Here is a 25,682-nt window from a genome sequence, read left to right as displayed (position 1 = left end):
GCCTCAGTAGCCGTTATTTTGACACTGCCTGCGCAGAACAAGCTAGTGCTAAACCCAGTGTGTGCATGTGCAAGGTGTTCACCTGGCATACTGAACTGTACTTTTTAACCATGCGAATATTAATGTGCTAAGTGATGCATGTATTTAGTTAACATTTGCTTAATAAGATTGTCCGAAGTCTGGTGATATCAAGTTATTGGTTGTTGCTAGCAGGTGGGGCTTAAGTGGTTAAGAAGATAAAGGAAGATCCATAACTCCTACTGTTCTTATTACAATGAATTACCATTTAATTCCCCCGCTTTTTTGGCTGTATGTGTGTTTATTATTGTCATGTTGGTAGTTGCATTCAGATGGACTTTAAAGGTACAGTAAATAATTTCTTATAAGGTATTTACTGATTATTTTTTACCTGCAGGTAGCTGGTGATTGCCAAGTAATGGAGCGTGTGATGGGAGGAGGAATGCTACCGGTGGTTTTAACCGGTTTGGGAGTCGTATTGTTGTACCGGATACTTGTACGTCTCAGAAAAGGGGCTTCAGTCCAAGGTGCTGTAGTGGTCATAACTGGGGCCAGCTCTGGACTCGGGAAAGGTCAGCCTCCATTCATTCATTTCAGCTTACATGTGCAAACTCTCTAAACCATACTGCTTTAGTGCTAGTAGGCTTTTATTTAGATAATGTGCAATCTCATTCTTCAGTGTTGTTGTGCAGATGCCAACATGTAGTTGTAGTTCTTTATCAGATTTGGACATTGTACTGCCCGTTGGTTGTCTCGGACCAGTCTGCGTGCGATCAATGGGAAATTAGGATTTAAACATATATACGTATACATGAATCATTTTGTCCCATTTCAGACACCAAACACTCTTTGATAAATTCCTGGTCAGAGAGTGGATTCCTGATTTTTGTAGGAAACCACATTACAAATTTGTCACTTCTATTTTGAACATGAATGCTATTTTTTTACTTTACAAACACATGTTTGTGAGCGAATGCATCTCCTCTGTAAGTGTGCCTGATCTTTTGTTTCTGAGAGTTTCTAGCCCCGAAAGATGTCAGCTGACCTTTAAAAACAGGAAAGATTGATACGGAGTGTAGAGTTTTTAACAGGACGTAGACTTCTCAATATTTAATTACTGAAGTCAGAGGTAAAGCCATGTGTTTAGTTTGTGGAGAGCAGAGTGCTCTGTTTATGGATTACAGATTGAATCCCCTTTGTGAGACTAAACAGAGAGAGAAAAGAGCTGGACTGTTGCTAGCAAATCTGCGAAAAGCAACAGGACTTTTCACTAAGCCTCACACATCCAGGGATGGAGCAGGCAAGACCAGCTTTGTGATTTCAAACAAGCCATCCTCTGAGGAGTTTATCAAAGAGTGCTTGGTGGCTGTGGATGACAGTTGTGATGACCCAGCCCTGTTAATGAATTTTTTACATGGGACAACGAAAAGAGTTTAGCAGCCACAGGCTCAGTAAAAGGGACTACCAAGGTTTGTTTGTTTGTAAACAACTTACACCTGTCAAAATCTGACAGGGAAAAATGTGGGACTTTTAAAGCAGATGCAAGATAAAGTGACTGAAATGAAGCCAGAAGTAAAATTGCTTTTTTTTCCCGCTGAATCGTACAGCAGAAGGTGTTGTGCAAGTCAGTGAACCATGCTGTTGGTGTTGTAACTAAAACCGTTAACTTCAGTTTGTTGCACTGTTGATTCACTGGATGCACTTGTAGAAACTCAAGACGGACTAGATTCCTGTAGCTGAGCAAGAAAAAATAATTAAAAATAGCAATAGCACTTATTTTAAAATAAAGTTAAGTCTTTTAAATTTTGCAAAAATATGGACATTTTGTGCACAATTGTTTTGGGGAATGTTTATTATATCATGATAAAAATGTTAGCAGTTTTCTTCTATGCTTATTTCAGTTTTATAAAGTGCTCCTGGTAAGAATTAAAGAGATACTGAGCAGATTTGAGTTCAGCTTAGTGGTGTGGCTCTCTGCACCCACCCCTGTTTTATGCTCACTAATCTACAACGAGAATTCTGCATTGTAGAGTCTGCGCGGGTCTTCCACGCTGCAGGTGCACGGCTTGTGTGGACGTGACGCAGCTCGCCTGCAGCAGGTGGTCCAAGAACTAACAGCGAGTTCAGCAAACACACAGAAACTGGTATGTATATACACACAAAGGAGTAACACAATAAAGTCTGGTCTGTCTGAACTATAGCTTAGCCTCTAAGGATCCATTTGTAAAGAGTCGTTTTGTTTCGCTTTGGTTATCCACCAGATTCACACTCCCTGTACTGTTGTCTTCGACCTGGCTAAAACAGACACGGTGGAGAGAGCTGCAGAAGAGATCCTGAAATGTTACGGACAAGTGGACATCCTCATTAATAATGCTGGAATCAGTTACCTTGGCAATATACTAGAGACTCACATTTCAGTTCAGCGGGATGTTATGGAGACAAATTACTTCGGGCCCGTTGCTCTTACACAAGGTTTGTTTAATCTTGTTGGTTTCAGCGTACGGGATGTTTTCATTTATTTTGGCTTGTGGTTGAAAGAGCCGAGCTAAATGTGAAGTTAATAAGTCATTTATGTAGAGATTTGGGTGAAGATTATCATGAATATGAGTCAGCCCTCTCTCTTTCATTTCTTTCCTCTCTCCACAGCTCTCCTGCCTTCCATGGTTCGCCGGCACAGCGGCCATATTGTAGTGATTAGCAGCGTCCAGGGGAAGATAGCCATTCCTTACCGGTCAGCCTGTAAGTCGTCTTTGATTAATGCAAACAAACACAACATGAGTTTGCCAGCAGGAGGAGGGTAACTAAAGCAAGCCTCTGATTTGTCTCATGCTGGTCAGATGCTGCGTCCAAGCACGCCACCCAGGCCTACTTCGACTGCTTGCGGGCAGAGATGGAGCGCTACGGGATCCCAGTGACTGTGATCAGCCCCGGGTACATCTGAACCAACCTGTCGATCAATGCTGTCACAGGAGATGGATCCAAGTATGGAGGTGAGGCAGTGAGAGGATGGAACAAAAGAGTAACAGTAGCAAAAGCAGCATTTTTAAGAGTCAGCTGGTAACAGGTGATAAATCTCAGAGTTATTAAGGTGGTGTTGGAATGTGTGTGGATCTTTGATGCCAGCTGGGATTTTGTGTTTTCTTACTGATTTTTTTTTTTGACTACATAAGGAAAAGACTACAAGCCAAATGGATTTTTATAACTAAATAATAAAAGTAAGAAGCAACATAACCAGAGTAATTTATAAGTTATTGTAGGGTCTTTCTTACCTTACATTAAAAAGCACCTCGAGGCAACTGCTGTTGTGATTTGGTACTATATAAATAAAAGTAATTTGAATTAATTGAAGTAATCTGTACTCTCTTGTATCAATGATGCAACATGTCTCTTGTCTTTGCAACTACCGCTCAGTGTTGGACAGAACTACAGCTACGGGCTGGGACCCCAGGGACGTGGCGTGGGAAGTCCTAAAGGCTGTTCGTCAGCAAAGTAAAGACGTGGTTTTGGCCGGCCCTCTGCCCACTGCTGCAGTATACCTCCGCACACTCTGGCCTGCACTTTTCTTCAAGCTCATGTCCTCGCGCGCTCGAAAGGAGCAAAAACCTAAGGATAAGTGATGTTCGAGCTGGTGAGGTCTAGGACCTGAAATAAGCAAGACTTTGGAGGAAATGAGGAGATCTGTTTTATAACATCTGGGACAGAGCTGGAGTGGGTTTTTGTACTATTCATTGTTTAATGTCTAATTTACATGTTGATATTGTCTGTCATGTCTGAGAAACTTTTACCCTTCCCACCCAAAAACAACAAAAATTGTTGGCAAAAGCCTGCAGTATCACATTTTGCAGGCTGGTGAGAAGAGATGGTTTAATTTGAACTCCATAATTTGGGACTCCTGATGCAAACAGAACAGCTTAAATAAACCAAACTGTGGTAAAGGAATCATGTCTGATGTTTTGGCAGAATGTCTACCCACAACTGTGTCACTTACTCTCCTTTAAAATATCTACTGTGGTTACAAAGTCAACGTTTGCCAACAATTTCTCATTGAAAAATGGTGCAGCACCCGACCTGTTTCTGGGTCATATTTTCCATGCAGTATGCAGAGCACATCACTGAAAATGAGTCACTTCAGCACACGTACGTGCAGTCGAGTTTTTGTTTCCGGCTAATATTCTTTGTCACTTTAAAGTGTCGTCTGGATTGGAGCATGATTGTACTTTTATTGGGAGCAGCGAGGAATTCAGTGTGGAGTCTGTGCGGATAAACCACTCATCCATCTCTGGAGAAGCTGACAAACCTGTCAGAAACAAGCCCAAGGCCAAAGACCGAACTTTGTACAAGCTTGCATATGAACTGCTGTGTATCCCCCAAACACAGTGAATACAAGAAAACAGGCAGGTTTTTATAACTATCTTTATGCACAGAATAAAACACCTTTTACAAACTGAAAACAGTATTTTTTTTTCCTCCTTTCTTGGATGTCACCTTAAATTAAAACAGAAAAAACACTTGTCTCAGAAATATTAACAATAAATAGTCCAAATAATGATTTACATTATGTTACAAAAGCGCAGTGAATACTGGAATTTCCATTTGTACAAATACATCCTTCAATAGGATTCCTTATTAAGAATCATCTAGTGTGACAAGATCAAGCGTTTCCAAATGTTCACAAACTAACACCACAGGAGCGCTTACATTTGTTAGATCGTCTTACAATCTCGTTTGTGGAATGACAAAGAGGTCTAACAGTTTACACCAAACGGGTTCACACAGCTGCATAGAGATGATGCTGGTTGATCAAATTAAATGTGAAGGCAATGAGTCTGTACTGCATGAAAAATTCAGAGAAACGATGTCTGCTTCTGTAACATGCAAGAGCCACTCTTTAGTCATAGTGTTTTGTTAGCATCCACTAGTCAGAGGAAAGTAATTTGGGGGCATATAATAAAAAACAAAAATTAAAATAAATGGAGTCAACTATGGCTTTAGTGTTTCATTAAATTAACCGCTCGCTCTTATGGAGTGTATTTCTACTGGGAACTCAATAGTAGCCAGGACATTCATAATTCTAGTTTGTCAAACAAAATGAATGTGTGGCTGCAGCCAGCTCATTTGTTTGAACTAATTAGGACGGCAAGAAAGCAACAGAACTAAGGAAAGTAAATGAGCAACATTGTTAGATTTCCTTGTAATCGATGGCGTCGGCAAGAGAGCGCCCACCTGTTGTGTCAGCGTTACTGAAAACGACAGCAAAAGTAAACAAAGACACGCCCTCCTTGCTGTTGATCTGGAAGCTTCAGGTCTGGATAGGTCACCTTTTAAAACAGCGCAAGCCTGAATGTATGTTAACAGACAGGCACGCATCAGAGTGCTGCCGCTCACGCGCATCTTTTTGAGTTGTTCATCTCCCTTCATTAAAACCTTCCTGTGCAATTCACGCTCACATCTACAATACAGGAGGGAAATTCTCCCTATTGCAGCTTGCGAATGAGGAGCTGGGAAAGCGCCGAGTCAAAGGAAACGTTTTAATGTGAACGTTCCTCAAGGCTTTCATTCAGACGCAACAACCATGAAGAACAGTACATTACGCACATTATGCTGTTTGTGGCTATAAGCACTGTCAGCACAGACTCTTTAAAACATTCTGATTCAGTCTCCAAATACCACACGTGTGAAGAGGGCTTAAATATCTAAAAAGGTATTCCTGTTTATGCAACAAAATCCAATATTTGAACTTGCATCTCTGCACACAAAACTAATGAGAAATGAATGCAACAATAAAATAATTCCAATAACATTTTCAGCATCTGTGGAGCTACCCAAGTGGAGTCAACCAACAAGCTGCCATTTTTTATTTGTATTTGTTTGTTTTTTTTGTTTTGTTTTGTTTGTTTGTTTTTTTTTAAATGTGGGTTTGAGAAATGAAGAACCCGATTCCAAACACGTGTGACTACAACACAATCTGTAACACCTGAACTCATAAGAGATGAGGAACAAAAAGAAAAGAAAAAAGGAGGCCAACAGGAAAAATGAACTTCTACACTGAAAAAAAGGGACTGGCCATCTCTTGGATTTATGTAAGCATCTTGCATGTATTTAACACAATTGCCTCATGTTTTAAAGATAAATGTAACTATATAGTGTAAAAACTACATGATATGCAGAAAGGGTGTATTAAATTGTTTATATCATGTTCAGGTGAAGTAAGTCAATAAGATAGCAACGTTAAATCTCGTGAAACCACGCGTGATTTCATCTCGCGGGCTTTGGATCGTGGTTTAAAAAATGCATCCATCTCAGTCAAGTCGAGCAGCCAACTCTACGTTTTTTGGTATGTCTTGATTTTTTGAATTAATATTTACCATATTTCAGCCAAATGTAGTTAAACGTCTAAAGTGCCGCCATGTAACATGCTAAAAAAGAGCCGTTAGCTTATTTGCTGTTTTATCTGTTATCAAAGAATTGGCGCTTTTTCATTTGAATTTGTCTTTGGCACAAGAGCCGTAATATCACATTAAACCTAATTACGAGGCACTCATAACATAATTTGGTTTTCTGTGTGAATAGATTTGTCAACTGACTCTTCAGTTACATTGTGTATTTACTGCACCGTGGTGTTAGTGAGATTTTGGACATTGAACAGCTTTAGCTAATATCATCAGCGGTATTATGCTAGCTTACATCCCTACCCCTCCTGCCCTCACCTGCTGTCCTTTTCTTTTTGTTTTTGTTGATGCACATTGAGAGACCACATCTATTCTGCATTTCACCAGGAGTCAGCTGATGGATTGTGGGTTCAAGGTGTTATGGTAAGAAAGTATATTCTATTTTCGCTTAAGGTTTCTGTAACTTAATTATAATAGGTTTTTTATAATTATTAGGTGCATGCATACTCAAATAGACCACCCTATTAATACAACTGAGAAATCCAAAATCTGCCATAGGTTTGACTTATACCTGTATGTATTGTCAGAAAGGTGATTACTGGACTCACATTAATGCACACTTGAACTAAAATGAGGTTGTAACTTGTGGGTTCTTGGGTTGCAAATCAGAAATAAACATCTTTGGATTTTTTTAATCCCATAAGATCTGGAAACACAGTTTTTATTCAACAAAACATTACTGATTATTAACCAAGCACAGTGCCTGCTGTTATTTCAAAATAATTTTATGTCATTTCAGATGAAATGCAGCATTCCAGTGCATCCCAACCATGCCTTTACAGGTTTCTGACGGAGCTGAGTTTCTCTCTGACAGTCTGCTGAAAGTGTTTGCAAAGTGATCGGGGGAACAGGGCACAAAGCTAAAGGATGTAGCTGCCATGATGACAGTAAGAACTTTAAAATTCTTTAACTACAAAGTGTATATGTATTGCATTAGGTCAGTAAAAGATTTTTATGCTGCATCCATTGAAACAGTCAACTATTACCCGTGAGTACTGATTCCACCGAAAGGATGCCATAATTTTCGTCATGCATTTACTGGCCCACTGAGAAAAATTGATCTTTTTAAAAAAATAAATGTTCTGGAAACTATATATCCATAAAGTTGATGTCAAACAGGAACTTTTGATATTGCTTTGTAGATGCTGGTGTTGCATGTTGACTGGTTTAAGTTTTGGTCTGGGATCATTTTCTTCTGTGCTACTGAAAAGTTCACAAATCTCTGTTTTCTTTGTTATAATACTTTAGGATGACATTAATGCTCAAAGGGAGTCTCATCAAAGTGCTCCGCATCTGTGTGAAAGACAATTGCAACATCTTGGTGCAGGAGTTCATGGTGAGTGTTTTATGAGTAGATTGTGGCTTTGCAACATTTTAAAATGCATTTAGTTATCCACTTGATCCTCATTGGACCAGTTAGGACCAGTAGTCCTCTTTAATAATTTGAAGTTCACATGAGGCCTGGTAGTGAACTCAGCCGCCGGCCCTTGAGGCCCCACCCCTGTATTAGGGGTCACATCAGTGTGAAAAAACTTTAAATTTGTCATTCTAGTGAACAAAGGAAAATCCCACCAATATTTACATTAGCTTTTGTTTGAAAAAAAAAAAGACCAACAGCTAACCAAATTGTGGGGCTGAAAGTCTAAATTCTAACATCTTCTGAGTGACAAAACCTGGATTTCTGATGGGCCGGTGTCTTTCTAAGAAAAACTAATGTAAAGCATTTGAAATTATGTTTTTCACCCTCTCTTAGAAACTCTGTTAGACCATGAATGGCAGCATGGCAGGCCACTCTTTGGCTATAGCTATTTACTATGTTGCTTGCATTGGTTTAAATTACTCTAACATTAGAACTGGTAGATTCAAAAGAGATGAGTTTAAAAAGGAATCTTAAAGAAATGTTTTGTGTTTAACCAGGACTTGACTGAGGCCACTGCACAGATTGAGAAAACCACAATGAACATCTGTCTCCAGAGGATGCACCAGGCAATGACTTTTCTGACGTTGGCATCATCATCGAGGGTATAGTAGTTCTTCAAGATCTGGATAACGTGACCTTTGCAGTAGCCATGCTGTTTGGACCTTTTTTATTCCTTCAATATGAGTTACCCATCACAACTCTGCTACACTTTTGAGGTGATTCAAAGGGTGGTAATGGAGTTGGAAGCAACTCAGCTCTCAAGAAAAGCTCACAACTAAGACAAAACTGCTCCTGCAACGAAGCTCACTGTTATGCATGTGAGGTGACCAGCTCTAGGTGAGAGGACATTTAAATCTCACACTTGTTCTGCTGCATTTTTGAAGCTCAATTCCAGGAACGGATCGCAGGGTTCATTTTTATATACACTGCAACTGCCATGAGGACGAGCCGTTTTTTTGTTGTTGTTGTTGTTTGTTTTTCCTTTTGCTCTGTACAAGTTCTCTGTCTGTTTGGCAGCATTTTTAAATTTCTCTTTGTATTTTTTCTTTCTTTTACTAGTGAAGAGATGTAGCATGAACAGTTATGCAGTCTAAATATCCCATATGGGCCGTGTGAAATGGTATTTTCAGTTTCATTCAGTTGAAGTAAGGAACGTTGAATATTTCTAAGCTTGCTGTTTTGAACCAAGATGTCACAGTATGATCAGTGCCGTAATTTTTGACAGTCACTCACTGTATCAATGTTATTTTTGCATCTCTTGAATAAAGGTTTTGACCTGCAAGTGCTAATTTCTTTAGTTTTTGGGGTAAAATGGGTAATGTTAATAGGAAGGTGTTTGCCAATTCAGTAACCTAATTTAATGTTAGTGGAAACTAACATTACCTCAAATTGTTTAGTTATAATTGTTGTTTAACTGAATCTTGACGTCAGAGGCCTTAAATAGAATGTTTTGTATTGTTCTTTCCCAACATTTTTAAAAAGAAAGAGTCTAATTTCTTTGCTGTGATTGATTCCAGAGAACACGGAAGAACTGACATTATTTAACTGTTGGTTTATATAGATTCAGTAGTGGAGTAATGTCAGTTTAATTCTTTACCTACTGTCAATGCAGTGAAATTAGACATTTTGTTTTGAAAGGTTACTGGTGGATGCCAGCAACCATCTTGGAAGAGAACAATATAATCTGTTATAAGGCCTCCATTTGAAAATTGTGTATTTGATACTAGAATATAATAGCAAAATGTAATTTGAAGATAACATGTAGTATTTAAGTGACCAAGTAGTATTGGGTAAAAGTTATTGAATGGTGTTGGGATAAAGTGAGAAAATTGTGAAGGATTAAAATATTTCAAGAGCTCAAATTACTTCATCAAAACATGTTTAAGTCACATTTTATCAACACAAATTGCACAGGTTTATTGAACATGAATAAATTGTGTTAATTTAACTCAATTGTTTAAGTTGCTGCCAAAGCAAAACATCTGTGTGCAACAAATGTCCACCATTGAATTAAGTAAATCCAACAACATATTTTTTTCAGTGTACACATCACTTTGTTTTGTTCCACTTTTGCTACTGAACTATGCCAAGTATCTCTTTCTCACCGACATTACTTTTAATAAAAATCACAGTCCAGTGGCTGTTTGCCACCAGCTGATGATCTGAACTGCACATTTTGAGCGGTCAGCCTTACAGCCTTTAATACACACGCACACACAGATACATTCATGCACTCACACACCGAGAGCAGGAAGAGACATGAAAGATCAGATATTTTGTTCGGATATGGCATAGTATTTTCCTGTACATGAGGTTGTATCTTTGTAAACTCATTTGTTTTATCTAAAGTGTTTGTATTTAAAGGGAATTGTTCCTTAGAGAACAGTTCAGTGAAACCAACGCAACTCGCTTTTGAACAATGGTCACGGTTGACCACCTATTATTGCACTTTTACAAACAGGCCATGGATGGCTTTGAGGGGGGATGGGGTTGGCCTTTCTCCCCAGTCTTCTTTCTCCAAACAGGGAGAAGACAGAGAGGAAACCTCTCCTCTCCTCACTTACAGTACCTCTTGTCACCAACAACATGATGCTCTAGGTGAGCAAAGTTCTGCCTTGGTCTCTTTTTAGGAATGGCCTGCTTATCGACAGGTGTGAGAACCAGACGTGGTAAAAGTTGGGGTAATTTGCAGCTGCTGGCTGCAAATCGGTTTTGAATTTCTAGCAGTAGTCACTGCTTCCAAGTGTGGGCCCAGAAGTTTGTGTCTCTCTCTCCTGGAACTGTGGAAATGCCTGGAACTGGCTGTAGATTAGAGGTACAGATGACCATGGCTTGGTGGAGTCTTCCTCAGGGAGGTGGAATGGAGGGCTCAGTTACGGCGAGCTCCTGAGCCAGATCATTGAAGCGAGCGATGTAGTCTATGCTGCTCTCACTCATCATACAAGCAAGCTGAGAATCCATCTGCAAGCAACACCAAAGAGCTTTCAGACTGACAACAAGGGCAAATCCAAGAAGGAGAAAAAACCCCCAAAAAACAAGATTTTTCCAGACATCCCTCGAACAGTTTCATACTTTAGGTCAAGAGTGCAGGGGGGGAAAAGTTCATCACATCAATATCTGTCAATGAAATTAAATTATTTACTGAAAAAGCAGATGTGTTAGTCCAAACACAGGAGGCAACAGTCACCGGGCTCTATTCACCTCCCAGGCAGGTTTGGGCCCCATCCCAGGAAACAGGTTTAAGCTAACAAGTCTGCGTTTGTTAACCCTGAGATGAATCACTTAACACAATCTGAACTAAACCTGCTCACTGGCAGGTTATCTTTAACAAACTTAGAGCTTCTCTCTGCCTCATCCCCTCCTGCCACACCTGAACCAGCTAACTGACACTCCCGATTCATTTCTTCATAAAGTCGCTATCAAAGCACGCAAGAGAGCGAGAGAGAGCACTAAAAATGGAAACGTGTTCACAGACTGAGATTCAGATATTAAATGCTGTCAGCATTTCAAAAGGTATGGTGTCTGAATCTCAGGGTGTGACTCAACAAGTTTTTCATTAAAAATCACCTAAAATTTGGTGGATCAGCCCAGAAGCTGATCTATCCAAAAGGTACCATGTGGTCCCTAACACAACCGGCTCTGGGTCAGAGTCCACTTGCACAGCAGGACAGATCCAAAAAGGGATAAGAACCACATTTTCAGAGTGGATATAAATGCAGGTTATTTTTAAAATGGGAAGTGATGTTTTTACATTTACATTTTAGAGACTAATTAATAACATATAACATGTTGGTTGCTGAGATTCAGACTGTGTTGTGTTTGTGGCAAGTGTTGCTTCTCAGTCACAACTTTCTTTCATTTAATCAACAAGCATTTACTTACCTCTGCCACATCAGGAAGGCCACGGGATTGAATCATGAGAATCATGAGAATTGCAGTCCAGGAGGCTAGGACCGAGTAGAGCTGTGCCACTGGAGGGGCCAGTGGGGGTTAGGGTGGTCCGTCTGCCCTTATCAGGAGAGACCATGCTGGCTGCAAGGAAAATAAGAGCAAAAGACTGAGTAAATGGCCTTTCATCATACAGCTGTGTTAGTAATATTGGGGATTTTACAAACAAATCTTTGTAAATGTTGACTGCACGTGCTGCTGTATGCAGCATTTTTAGTGGGAAGTAATGATAAAAATACATCCACTTAATATTCTGTTCTTCTTGGCCTAAAATGTAACTTCTGGCACACTCTTGAGAAAGGAAGCAAAAAAACTCTTACAAAGGAGGCATCCCAGTGTGGAGTCAGACGAGTCGCTGGGGTACCACTGAGGGTCGTGGCTGGGTGAAGGGATCCAGCCTCTGGATGGGCTGAGCGAGGGAGACGAGGCCAGCAGTTTGGAGCCGTCGCTGTTGCCCAGCTTGGCTGGAGAGAGAGCAGCCTCCTCACCTGCAGTGCAGCAGGCAAACAGAAATGAGATATCAGCGATTAAACTCAGCAGGCTCAGATGTTTAGCTGCTTGGATGTCAACGTGCACTCTTTTCCACAACCTGCAGAGGAATTAATGCTGTGGAGCCACAAAGCTGACCTCAGTGGTAATTACAAAACCTTTCTAACCTACTCTCACTTTCCATTTCACTAAACAAACATCATCAAGCTTTATTTAGCAGTTTCTTGTCAATATGGCTCGGGTAAGACGTCTGCACGTGCACGCACCGTAATGTGTGGAGTTGATGGCAAGCTCGATGATGGAGTCGCTGATCTGCGTTTGAGGTTCTCCGGGGGTTAGAGCCTCTTCAGGAGGGCCTGGGAGTGAGATATCAAGGAGCGAGGCAACGCTCGGGGGAGAGAGGAGTGAGTCTCCCCCGCCGGTGACTCCAGGAGACGGAGGTGGTACGCCATTCTATGGAAAGAGCGATTTAACTTAGCACATCACATTTTTTTAAACCATTTATTCAAGCATAGCTGACAATTTTCTTTACCAAATGGTGATCAGCTACGACTGGAAAACAAATGAGGTTACGCAGACTCACTGCCTTTAACTAAGCCAAGTGTTCCCTCACAAAGGTCCACTGTGAGCAAGGAAACGCTCTGATGGCGATACAAACAGCTTTATTTATCCCATCAGGGCAAACTGTTTGGAGCAGCTTGTTTTTAAACCGTAACAGACAAATAAACAGGTGATCATGAATATGACAACTGTATGCAAGAATAATGTCTACAAAGAAAATCTATAAAAATTACTAAATCATTTGTGAAGTCTTGTACGACAGATGCACAGTAAAAAGAAAAACATTATGCAAAACCTGGCCTACACCGCACAGATAAACAGAAAATCATTAGAGTGAGCAATAACTTTCATTAAAGTAAGATAAATCAAAAACTGACCGTTTTAAATGTAACACTCCAAGATGGTAATGGGCAATAGCATTTATTCTAATGCCACAGGCAAGGAGGAGACATCAAATGAAGGAGGGTTCTAGTCCGTGTGTGTGTGTGTGTGTGTGTGTGTGTGTGTGTGTGTGTGTGTGTGTGTGTCTCTGACCTCTGGAACATTTTGCTGGTGGAGTTGAGAGTCTGGCTCAGCATCAGCAATGGGAGTGGTGGCGAGAAGAGCGCTGTTATCCACAGTGGAAGAATCCACCTCCCGACAGGGACTGCCTGGGATGATGCCTGCAGACTTAGCTGCCAGGTCAATGGCACCTGAAAGTATTAACAGTTCAGGCAAACGAGAGATTTGTCATATCACTCCTGATAAGCATCAACAGCAACAGCATGTGAAGAGCAGAGCAGGAAGAAAAAAAAAAAAAAAGGATGGTCCAAGGTCTTCTGGAAAAATGTTTTTGCTTCTGTCGTCTGCACAGAAATACTGTCTGTCACTGACCTTCTCAGAGTTCTAGATTTTGACACAGGAATCTTACACAAATACAACTTGGACCTTAAATATGTTTTTAAGCAATTTTATAAAATATGTCTGTGAAGGTTCTCAGTCATCCAGGTCATCGTAGTCAAAGGAGCTTACAAAGAAAAGCATCTGGACTTCTTTAAGTTACTTGAAGACGTTTCACCTCTCATCCGAGAAGCTTCTTCAGTTCTAAGGTCAAATGGTGGGGAGTCCCAGATTTAAACCTAGTGGGAGTATCCCCCCACAGAGGGACAAAAGGACCCCTGATGATCCTCTAATCGCCTGAGCCAAGGTGTGAAACTGGGTGCTTATAAAAGCAAAGTTGTTGACCCCATAAAAACAACAATATGTAATTTTTTTGCAGTATATTTGGTGTAGAGTTTATCAATATTTCAATAAAACAGAAAAATGTAGTAGATAACAGAAGAAGTCCATACTAGAGAGCTGGCTGGCCCCCGCAGAGCTGGATGTTGCTGGGGTTGTTTTAGTTTGGACAGAGCGAGAGGAAGGAGCTAGTCGGGGATGGATCGGCCGGAAAGATCCAGTTCCTGAAGGAAGAAACAGGAAGTGAGAGAGCAGACAATTACCAGAGGGTCTTGCTGAGAAAGAGAAATCGTTTTTAGCTGTGATTTCATTAATGCATACTGTAAAACTACGCCCTAAACATTTCCAGCCTCAGCTGACGACATATTCTATCGTTCTGTCCTGCCATCTGAGGAGTACCTGTGGCAGAGGAGTTGGAGAGGATGGAGAAGGAGCAGACGTGTTGAGGAGTGTCTCCTGTAGTTCTGGGCAGCAGTGTTCGCTGTGAACGAGAAAGAAGTGGCCAAACAAAAACACACTTAGGAAAACCCGCCTTCCACCCAACCAAGCCCAGAACTGATGAATGGATAATGATCTTGCTCTCACCTGAACTACAAGTGGTTTGCGAAGTTGTCTGTTCCGAGGTTTTCTCTGTCTAGAAAGGAAAAGATCTGACTGCATCTGTGAGAAAAAGAAAAGAAAAAAGCACATATTAATGCTCGTTAATACATGAATTATGTCTCTGTACAGTTGGCATAAACAAAAAATGATGCATTATTCTGGCTTACACTGATCGAGTCGAGCTGCTGTCTGAAGGCTAGCTCTGCCTCTTTGTTAGGGGAGAACATTCGGTTGTGCCGTGAGCTGTTGGGTGGCAGCGTGGTGGGTACTGCGAACACGCTGCTTTCTGATTCGCCAACTGCAGTAGAACCCAGCAGAGAGCGGGTAAGGTTGCGCCCACCTGAACAGGATTGAAACAGATGTGGTGCCACATCAGGAAAGGCAGCTATTTGAAGACAACTTCTAAAGAGGAAGCATCGGTGCTGCATAATTACTTCTCGCTGTTTAATAACTACAGCACTGTAAGTACAGAAAAGACTTTATCACAAAAGCCAGCAGGAGAGAGACATAAATACCTCCAGCACTTGGCAGCTGTAACTTGGGCATGCGCAAAGACGCCTGCGGCCGCCCACAGCTGGGGCTACGGGCGCCTGCAACAGGACCCTTCGCCGGAGGTGTGAGGACCTGGTTTTGCTCCTCCTGATAGGTCTTGAGGGGTGATGTGGCTGTGGAGCACAGCTCTGGAGCCTGAAGGAAAAGACACATGATATGCTCCTATCTCGAAATAGCACTTTCATTGAAAAAGACAAAAAAAAACCAAACAAAAAAAAAAACCTGTGGTGTTCATAGTACATAACCAGTAACATGTTTTTCATCAGCTGGCTTTGTACGGAATATAAACTCTTCACACTGCTGCATCTTAAAAATGTTTAATTTTAAGCCTTAATGCCACTGATAATTACACATTTTTCATCTTTTCAACTTGTAATTTAAACAACACACCAGGCCACAATCTTGGAAGACAGAAAAGGGAAAACTTACCAGAGGTTTGGGGTTGACTTCAGTGGAAACCAGCTTGAGTAAGCAGCGCAAAACTCGATTTGTCCTGTCGGGCTTTGGCTGCACTGAGGCTTGTCCCTCTTCTGAGTTGCTGGGTGGAGCTGTGACCGGCTGCCACTCGTACTCCAGCTGCAGCTTGCCTGGCTTCCCAAACATCAGGTACAGCTCGGCCAGGGTGACGTTCTCTGCGTCACGGGCGCTCCAGCCTTCCTCTCTGATCTGCTCAACGACCCGTTCTTTGGTCGCTGGTGGGGAAGCTTGCGACACGGCTTCGTCTGAGCCAGTCACTGGAGGTTTGACTGAAGGAGGCTGATTTGCCTCCGAGGAAGACGCGCTGGTGCTCTGCTCCTCTTTGTACTGCTCAGCGGAGCCATCGGCACCACTACATGACCTGTCCGTGCTTCTGGTCATGGCTAAACCACCACTGACCTCAACGCCAGTGCAGGCCTTTCCTGGATCAGAAGATCCCATCCCATCTCCCTCTTCTCTGACAGTCAGCTGAGAGGAAACTGGGACACAAGGGGACTGAAGTCTCTTCTCCTCTACCTTTGCAGAACTGTCTGCTGATGGATCAGGGTTGGGGGTTTCAGTTCGACGAGCATCACCCGTTATAGTCAGTGAAGCACCAGCAACAGCAGCGCTTCCCCGCCCAGATTTGCTGCCAGTTCGAGGTTGTGGAGCTGCATGGATGCCCAGGATCTGGGCAGCTGGCAACTCCTTGGCATTAGGTCGGCTCTTGCCACTCTCGATCCAATGGACAGTGCAGGACGCTTTGGAGTGAACCACACGTGCCACCCCAGGCAGTGTAGTCAATGTGCAGCTCTCAGCTGGAAAAAGAAAAAGTTCTTCCTTCTGAGTTATGCTGGGAGAGGCTGTGCTGGTCTGGTTGCCTTCTAGAGCCTCTCTCTCCATGAGACTCTTAAGCTGAGTTTTCAAAGTTAAGGACCAGTTTATATTCGACACAAGCTGGTACAGTGGGGCAAAAAAGTATTTAGTCAGCCACCGATTGTGCAAGTTCCCCCACTTAAAATGATGACAGAGGTCAGTAATTTGCACCAGAGGTACACTTCAACTGTGAGAGACAGAATGTGGAAAAAAAAAAAATCCATGAATTCACATGGTAGGATTTGTAAAGAATTTATTTGTAAATCAGGGTGGAAAATAAGTATTTGGTCACCTCAAACAAGGAAAATCTCTGGCTCTCACAGACCTGTAACGTCTTCTGTAAGACGCTTTTCTGTCCCCCCACTCGTTACCTGTATGAATGGCACCTGTTTGAACTCATCTGTATAAAAGACACCTGTCCACAGCCTCAAACAGTCAGACTCCAAACTCCGCTATGGCCAAGACCAAAGAGCTTTCGAAGGACACCAGGAAAAGTATTGTAGACCTGCACCAGACTGGGAAGAGTGAATCTACAATAGGCAAGCAGCTTGGTGTGAAAAAATCAACTGTGGGAGCAATCATCAGAAAATGGAAGACATACAAGACCACTGATAATCTCCCTCGATCTGGGGCTCCACGCAAGATCTCATCCCGTGGGGTCAAAATGATCATGAGAACGGTGAGCAAAGATCCCAGAACCACACGGGGGGACCTGGTGAATGACCTGCAGAGAGCTGGGACCAAAGTAACAAAGGTCACCATCAGTAACACACTACAACGGCAGGGAATCAAATCCCGCAGTGCCAGACGTGGTCCGCTGCTGAAGCCAGTGCATGTCCAGGCCCGTCTGAAGTTTGCCAGAGAGCACATGGATGATACAGCAGAGGATTGGGAGAATGTCATGTGGTCAGATGAAACCAAAGTAGAACTTTTTGGTATAAACTCAACTCGTCGTGTTTGGAGGAAGAAGAATACTGAGTTGCATCCCAAGAACACCATACCTACTGTGAAGCATGGGGGTGGAAACATCATGCTATGGGGCTGTTTTTCTGCCAAGGGGACAGGACGACTGATCCGTGTTAAGGACAGAATGAATGGGGCCATGTATCGTGAGATTTTGAGCCAAAACCTCCTTCCATCAGTGAGAACTTTGAAGATGAAACGAGGCTGGGTCTTCCAACATGACAATGATCCAAAACACACCGCCCGGGCAACAAAGGAGTGGCTCCGTAAGAAGCATTTGAAAGTCCTGGAGTGGCCTAGCCAGTCTCCAGACCTCAACCCCATAGAAAATCTGTGGCGGGAGTTGAAAGTCCGTGTTGCTCGGCGACAGCCCCAAAACATCACTGCTCTCGAGAAGATCTGCATGGAGGAATGGGCCAAAATACCAGCTACTGTGTGTGCAAACCTGGTAAAGACCTATAGTAAACGTTTGACCTCTGTTATTGCCAACAAAGGTTATGTTACAAAGTATTGAGTTGTATTTTTGTTATTGACCAAATACTTATTTTCCACCCTGATTTACGAATAAATTCTTTACAAATCCTACCATGTGGATTCATGGATTTTTTTTTTTTCCACATTCTGTCTCTCACAGTTGAAGTGTACCTCTGGTACAAATTACTGACCTCTGTCATCATTTTAGGTGGGGGAACTTGCACAATCGGTGGCTGACTAAATACTTTTTTGCCCCACTGTATATGCCCCAGAAAGCAGCATGTTAGAGCAGTACATTTCTAATATGTACACTAGGAATGAAAAACACTCTGAAGAGTTTTGCATACATATTGCACTGTAATGTTTTTTTTAAAAAGGATACAATCCACTGGTCATGATAAGCCCACTTCTGTTTCAGATACTCTATGAGGCTGGAAACTTTCCTGTGGAGCTCCACCACCATCCTGAGAAAACAGAAAAAACATTTGATGTCAACTTTGCAAAATACAACACTACCAGGTCGAATACGTCTGACATAAACTACTTCTACATTTTACACTTAGACTACTGTGGATCAAATTTAATAGAGTTTTCTAAAACCGAAATAATCCTGTGTGGGAAAAATCAAAACGCCAACTACGTGCTCCAAAAATAACTAAAATAAAACAGAAATGTTCATTAATGTATAGTTTTACTATATTTGTTTTGTCACGTTTGCAAACAAATGCATACTGACATTGCTGTAATTCAGCCATTTTCACAAAGTCTTTACCCTTCTTCAACCTACCCATGATAAATAACCCTTATTATCATAATAATTAAACAAAAAAACAAAAAAAACCCCTAACACTGAAACCAGTAAAAACGAAACTGAACCTCAAAAGAAGCAAACCCAGTCTGAACACTAACTGAAAACTGAACTGAGAACAAAAATTAAAAATGAAAGAAATAGAGTTTAAACTTTGAACAGCATCATGTCTGAGGGTGTTTACACTTTTCAAATTTCACGAGTTAGCTTAAAAAAAAAACATATACACACATATTTAATTTGCACAAAAAAAAAAAAAAAAAAAAAAAAAGAGCTGACCCAGAAAACGGTGGAAAACATGCAAACCATCAAACTGAAATAAGCAGTCTGAAGCCAAGAAGAGGTTCTTAAATTAGCTCAGGCTTTGTTGCATCACCATGGCTTGAACTAATAAAATAAATAAATAAAATAATAATAGAAAATGAATTAATGAAGGTATGACATCTCTCCGACTCTTGGATGTTATGCTTTTGAAAATATATTGTGGTTCTTATCCATGTCAGACCTGAGGCGAGGGTTGTGGGCAAGACTCTGAACTCGGGCCCAGGAGTGGTTACTGCGTGGCTGGAGCTCCACTGCCACCTTCAAGGGCAGACGCACCGGCTTCTGGTCCTCTTCATCACTCACTCCTGCAGGACACAAAATTACAGATTCAGCCACTATAAGAAAAGCCCAAAACCTATAAACTCAACTATGCTCTCTCACTTAATCAACCACGACAAAATGAAAAGGCAGCCATCAATCTCGGTGGGATCCATTCACAGATTTACATACAACAATGACAAGAGACAGTCTTTTTCTACCCTTGATGAAAGCAAATATTTTCAGTAAGTGTGATGAGTGGGTGTTATTGAGCAGAGGGGTTGATGACAGCTGGTCAGAACAGTCATCTCCTTCATCCTCCTCACTTTGCACCCAAAGTTACCATGGAAACACCACCAGCCCACTTGATGCCATGGTTTTTGTAAAAAAGCCCCGCCCCCGTGAACCCCCCAGTCTCACCATCAGTGAGGTTTTCAGTGCTTGTTCTGTAACGCGTGTGCTGGGTTTCTGCAGGCTCATACTCACCATCTGGATCACAAAGTTTCTTCAACGCTCGGCACATTGGAGCTTTGATCCGCAGGTTCCTCCCCTTAGAGCGCACGGTGGTGGCCCTGGTGGAACAGAAGAATCTTTATTCATATATGTTGTAAGCTCTAAACCTTGCCGTGCCACAGAGAAAGCATCTGACTACATACTGTCAACTCAGCCCTCAGATTTGTTTTTCATACTAGCAAAGTGCTAATCTGTATCTTTCCAAATGTGATCTAGTGCATCAGTTTAAAGTATCACAATCCCAGATGTGTACGTAAACCCACTAGCCAAAGCTTCTGCCACAGACTTACCCTTGCTGGATGAGTTCGTTCAGCTTTGCCACATTCTTATCATCCATCACTGTCAAAGACAAAACACAAGACAGCTAGTTAAGACATGCTCCTCAGGGGCAACTGCCCCGAGCCACAGGGATCATCTGGAGTTTAATCACATCCCCTGTGTCCACAACCAGCAGAACAAACAGCAAAACACACGCAGTCTACATTGCATCCAAGCGCTTTCACAGCCCTCACTTACATCCTCCAACTTTTTTGCGAAGCTCGGCGTAGCAGATGAGGCCGTACAGTTCTTGAGAAGATTTCTTTAACACCCTGGAGTACACTGAGAAGGAAAGGAAGCACAAGTCACAACACTGGTGGAGGCCTGTGCGTGCTACATAAAGATAACATGAGAGTAACACTGGGTGCTTTTTGTAGGGGAAAAGAGCTCCAGCTTATCTGGTGAACTTCTTTAACATATGTTTTGCTTGCTAAAAAACAAAAATGTCAGTGTGAGTTCTGTTGTAGGAAAAAATAATAATATATGTGGCTGTTTAACAGCATCTCTTCTTTACTTCTCATTCACAGTGTCTGCAGTAAGTAGCATAACTGAAACAACTAAACACAAACCTAAAATAAACCAATTAAGATCAGCCTAAGACATCACCTTGTTGTATGAGTTGTACACATTTTTATGAGGCGTCATTCGATAAAGTCATTACAGTGTACAAACTTCATATTTGGGGATCAAAAATTCCAAGGTGAATTAAGAGAGAGAGAAAAAAAGCAACTCACCGTTAGCGAAGTCGATGTGTTTGGAGATCTTGTGCCAAGTTCGGTAGTAAAAGTGGCGGACCTGTTCCTTGTTCTTCACCATATTTGCTGGCTTGCCTCTCTTCTTGTACTTCATTGCAATGTTGTTCTGGATGGCCTCAAAATCCTTCCCGTGCTGGGAACAAAGGAGGGCAGCCGTGAATCTACGACGTCAAAAGATCTACACATGGTAAACTTTTAACTTGGTAAAAGGTTGTTGCAAGCTTTACCTCATAAAGACCCTCAAAAAAGCTGTTTTTGTCCTCGGCGCTCCAGGATTCCCACTGCCGACGGGCTCTTTTCTGGTTACCAGCTTGTTCTTCCTTCTCTGTAGACCCTTGGCCCTTGGAGGTCTTGGATACTCCCCCCGTGGAGCTGACCACAGGCCCGGTCTGCCCCACCACACCCTGGGAAGAGGAGCCATTCTCTGCCCCTGTTTTAACACAGAAACATTCAGAGGAAAGGCACAACTTAAATATCAGCTCACCACCCTGGCTGTTTTTTATGTCATAACGAAAAAAGGTTGATCTGAGGTGTGTGATTTGCGAGATGTTAAAATACATGCACACAAAGCCACCCACTGCCATTACAGCGCACAGAACCTGCAGAGCTTCCCTCTCTGTGGTTAAGCTCTGGCAAGGAGACAGGAAAAGCAATCAGTCCCTATGGTCAGGTCTACATTACACAGTTCCAAAACCAACTCATGGTGGGCTCCACTGGCCAAGTTTTCTGGCCCAGTACTGTGCACAACACCAGGAGACATTAGCAGGAGCACCCAGAGAGTTGCTGTTGCAGTACTGTGCTACATTATAAAAAAAAATAAATAAAGAAAAAAAAGTGTTGTTTTTTTTGTTTTTTTTTAGCCCAAATGGGTGTTAATTTACAAACACAAGCATGTGACTGGCTCACAGACAATAACCTAGATGTGTCGCCTTCAAAATAGAAGTGCACCGATATAGCATCACATAAAAATAAGTGAGGCTTTCTTAGTCAGACAGTCAAACGTTTGTGCTCAATCTAAATATAGTTTCTGACACAATCAGAGCTTTTCTGTTTCAAACAACAAAAATCCACCAGTCATACCTGTCAAAGGATACACAAGTAAATAATATTGTTTCTGATCTGATCAATGGCTGCTGTTTTGTGGACAAAGCAATTTTAAAAGGAAAAATGTACAAATTAAAATCACAGATGTATAATGTACTGAAATATTTTTCCAAATAAATTCCACTTTTCAATGAGGAACACACAGATTACTGGGTGGCATAGCCTCATTAACAAACTCAAAAACCACCACCACCTTACTAAGTCTCAGCCCCACCCAAAGCTGTCTGTGCCTCCAGAGGGACAGGTAGTGTGGAAACCCAGGAGGTAATGCCTTGTCTGCATAGATAAACTGACACCAACCAGCTCACACTTAGCAAATACAATACTATTAGTGATTGGTAGCCTACAGGGGAATCCTTCATTGTGTTTAAAAGTCATCCTGAAAGCCTTAAGTCATCTCTAGCTTTGATTCATTGTTTAGAAAGTTCCTGATATCAGTCACCCTCTGAGTTACTACAGAGGCTCATTCAGATTATTTGCAAAACCAAAACTGAATAATGGCAAATAAATTACAACCTCTGCTTTACTGGTATTTGTTGTAAAATGGGGGTGATAAAAAAAACAAAACAAAGGTAGCCTAGGCTAAATCTGTGGGTCAATGAAATGATTGGCTGAAAACTGCAACATCATTCTAGTCCAATTTCCTATATAGTCCCAAAAGAAAATAATAAGAAAAAAGACAAAAGAACTGTAAGCAACCCTGTTCAGTAATGTCCCTTTCCTGTCCTGATATCAGGTCCATTTTAAGCCCGTGATTTAAACAGACACAGTTGAAAGGTACAAATGTGCATGACACGAATTCAAACGTGGTGCAGATGTGTGTCACAGGTTGATCTGGCTGTAGGCTGTGGCACTTGGCCAGAGGTGGCGCTGGTTGACTCGACTCCATGTTAGTGCACAAAGTAAACTGCTCGCTGTAGTTGTGAAGCAAAAACGCTGAAATCGGAGAAATAAACCGTGCGAGGGGAACGATAACGACGACAAGAGTCTCCCGATCGTTTACTCTTGCTGTCCTGTGAACAACATCGGCGTGGTGTTAATTGTTTGCTGTTTTCGCGATCGCGTCGCGAATGAGGATATCACCAGATAAACTCGCCACATTTTAAACATTTTGTTGTTCAACAGCATCAAGACTGACGGAGTGTGTTTGAGATAACCTCACAAGTGTCACAGATGACACATTTGGCGTTTTTTTGCTGGTTTGTCGGTAGCAGCTCCTGAAACGCAAGACTGCCACACATCTGTTCGACCAACGCCAGTTGATCTAAACGCCAGTAGATCTGGAACACCGCCAGTCCGAGTGTCAGGTGAACTGAACTTCAGGTAAGAAGTTATGACCTGCAGTCTATCTGGGTCAGATATAAACCAAGTTTAGGTGGAGTTTATTTTCGTTGTGCTGACTTTTTACCCTCAGTTGCAATAACTAGTACTGGTTCTAGCCAGCTTGACAGAGTTTATATACAGCTGGGTGGGTGCTATGACGTTACTGATAGTGAACTTTATTTTATTCATAAGGTTAGTTAGTAGAGTTGCCAACGGCTCTTTAAAAAAATGGAATGGTCCCTCATTCAGAGAAAATATTACACGTTTCGTATTGAGCTGAGAAGGAACACAGTTTGTCCCGGACTTTCGCTATAATGAAAAAAAGACACAAAGCTGGAGTTATTCTGTCGTTACGCTGCACAGCTGCCTCTTCTCCTCTCATCCTCTCCCCTGCCTCTCCTGTTGCTACTTCAATCATGAAACTGATCAATGATCAGCTGATTGGCTTTTCTCCCTTGTTTATTTATCGCCCACTTTGCGCCAGAAAGAGGAAACCAGCAGATGTCGCGCTAAACAACAGCAGCACATTTAAGCTTGATCAGCTGTTGTTAGAATTTATTTGATATTACTTTCTAGTATCAGCTGATGTTTGCTGGAGTCACAGCTGTAAAAGCTGCTGGTCATGATATCGGTTTGGATATGTGGTGAGAGGGAAACATGAAGATGAAACCAGGAGATGTCCTTACTGAATCATCAGAGCTGAACAGGTGATGGAGAAACAGGTTTACCTTTTAGTTCACATGAATGAGTTGAAGGGAAGTTATGAACTGTTTCTGAGACACAAATAACACCAGGATCCTTTTTTATGTAGCTGACAGCTGGCAACTGTGCAGGGGTGGATCTAGGAAAGTTTTGCCAGGGGGCCAGGTAGGGCATTAACAGGGAAAGGTGGGGCACAAAGAAATACTTTTCTTTCTTATTCTCATTTAAAATATCTAGCTTTTATTAAATAATTATCTAAATCTTACAACCAAAGTTTTTATCTGACGTAAAATGTATAGAAATCATACATATACCAACAAGACAGTGTACATCACTGTCACAACAGCATTTGTTTTCAGTCAAAGTCTTTATGGCTTTAATACCTGGTGGGCCGGTCTCTAGTCAAAATGCCTGATTTTCTGTCCCAGTCCAGCCCTGCAGGTTAATACTGGCAGTGTCACCATGCCAGCTGACTGTATTTCATCATCAGCCAGTGTTGTTCTTGATCAATATTACCAAAGTTTACCATAAGGCAGCATAGAAAGTATTTACTTGCTTTCAGGTTTTATTCAAATGTTAGTCTTTTCAGTTGTTTCCCCACTTTTTTCCTGTTTCAAAATCAAACACCAGTTTGTGAGAAGATTATCTTCTTTTTTTTAATAGGCATTGGTTTTGCATTGGCATTGGCTAATTTGTCAATTCTTTGTTACAAATGTTCGTATTTTAATATTCAAAAATGTTTTTGCCCAAAACATATGTGCACTATATGTCAGTAAAAATATTATGCAAATATTGCTGTCCTTGAATGCTGAGTAAACACTGACAAAGCACTGATTGTATCTCTTGTACTTTATCAACGCAGTATCTAAAAACTTTGCACCATAGTGGTTAAAATCTCATTCTAATAAGAATTAAAAGCGCATTCGGTTATTAGGTTTATAGGATTATTGAATTATGGTTAACGGTTGGTAGATTTTTTTTTTAAAAACATTATCTGCCAATTACATCTGCCACCCTTCTCCAAATCTGTGCCCCTACCTGGCCCCCCAACAAAAATTTTCTAGACACGCCACTGGGTCCGGGTGGATCTCCACCAGCAGCTCAGCAGGCGAATCCGAAAACTGACACTGACGGCCAAACTCGCAGCGGTGCTTGGAGTAAGCATAAGTGGACCTGGACCTCACCGGACCTGGAGTACCTGATGATTAAGTGCCGGCCATTCTGGCTACCGAGGGAATTTACAGCAGTGATTATTACGGCTGTTTACATTCCCCCACAAGCCGACACTGACCGAGCACTCAGGGAACTGTACAGCGCGATCAGCAGTGAGGAAACCGCACACCCAGAGGCAGCGTTTATCACAGCCGGAGACTTTAATAAGGGAAACCTGAAGAAAGTCTCACCCAAACTCCACCAACACATCCATTTTAACACTCGTGGAGACCGGCTACTCGACCACTGCTACATCTCTTTCCGGGATGCGTACAAAGCCCTCCCCCGCACCCCATTCGGCCAATCAGATCACCGCTCCATCCTGCTCCTGCCCGCCTACA

The 25,682-nt window shown here is 41.9% G+C and overlaps 1 long non-coding RNA gene and 2 pseudogenes across 2 annotated transcripts; 2 read left to right on the top strand and 1 right to left on the bottom strand.

The window, feature by feature from the left end:
- Positions 1-3,957, top strand: LOC146679840 (peroxisomal reductase activating PPAR-gamma-like; annotated as a pseudogene).
- Positions 3,533-25,595, bottom strand: LOC146679838 (protein cramped-like; annotated as a pseudogene).
- Positions 6,058-9,172, top strand: LOC146679839 (uncharacterized). 2 transcript variants are annotated; one of them, XR_014918216.1, is made up of 5 exons: positions 6,058-6,352; positions 6,767-6,830; positions 7,207-7,354; positions 7,716-7,803; positions 8,385-9,172. It is a non-coding gene; the product is annotated as an uncharacterized LOC146679839 (long non-coding RNA). The 2 variants fall into 2 exon arrangements; XR_014918215.1 differs by having other exon boundaries at positions 6,058-6,830.
- Positions 25,596-25,682: the final 87 nt, after the last annotated feature.

The sequence above is a fragment of the Copadichromis virginalis genome, linkage group LG23 (assembly GCF_057382275.1).
Source record: "Copadichromis virginalis isolate Kocher_CV1m ecotype Utaka linkage group LG23, C_Virginalis_male_GT1.1, whole genome shotgun sequence".
NCBI lineage: Eukaryota > Metazoa > Chordata > Actinopteri > Cichliformes > Cichlidae > Copadichromis > Copadichromis virginalis.
This window is presented reverse-complemented; position numbering and strand designations above follow the sequence as displayed.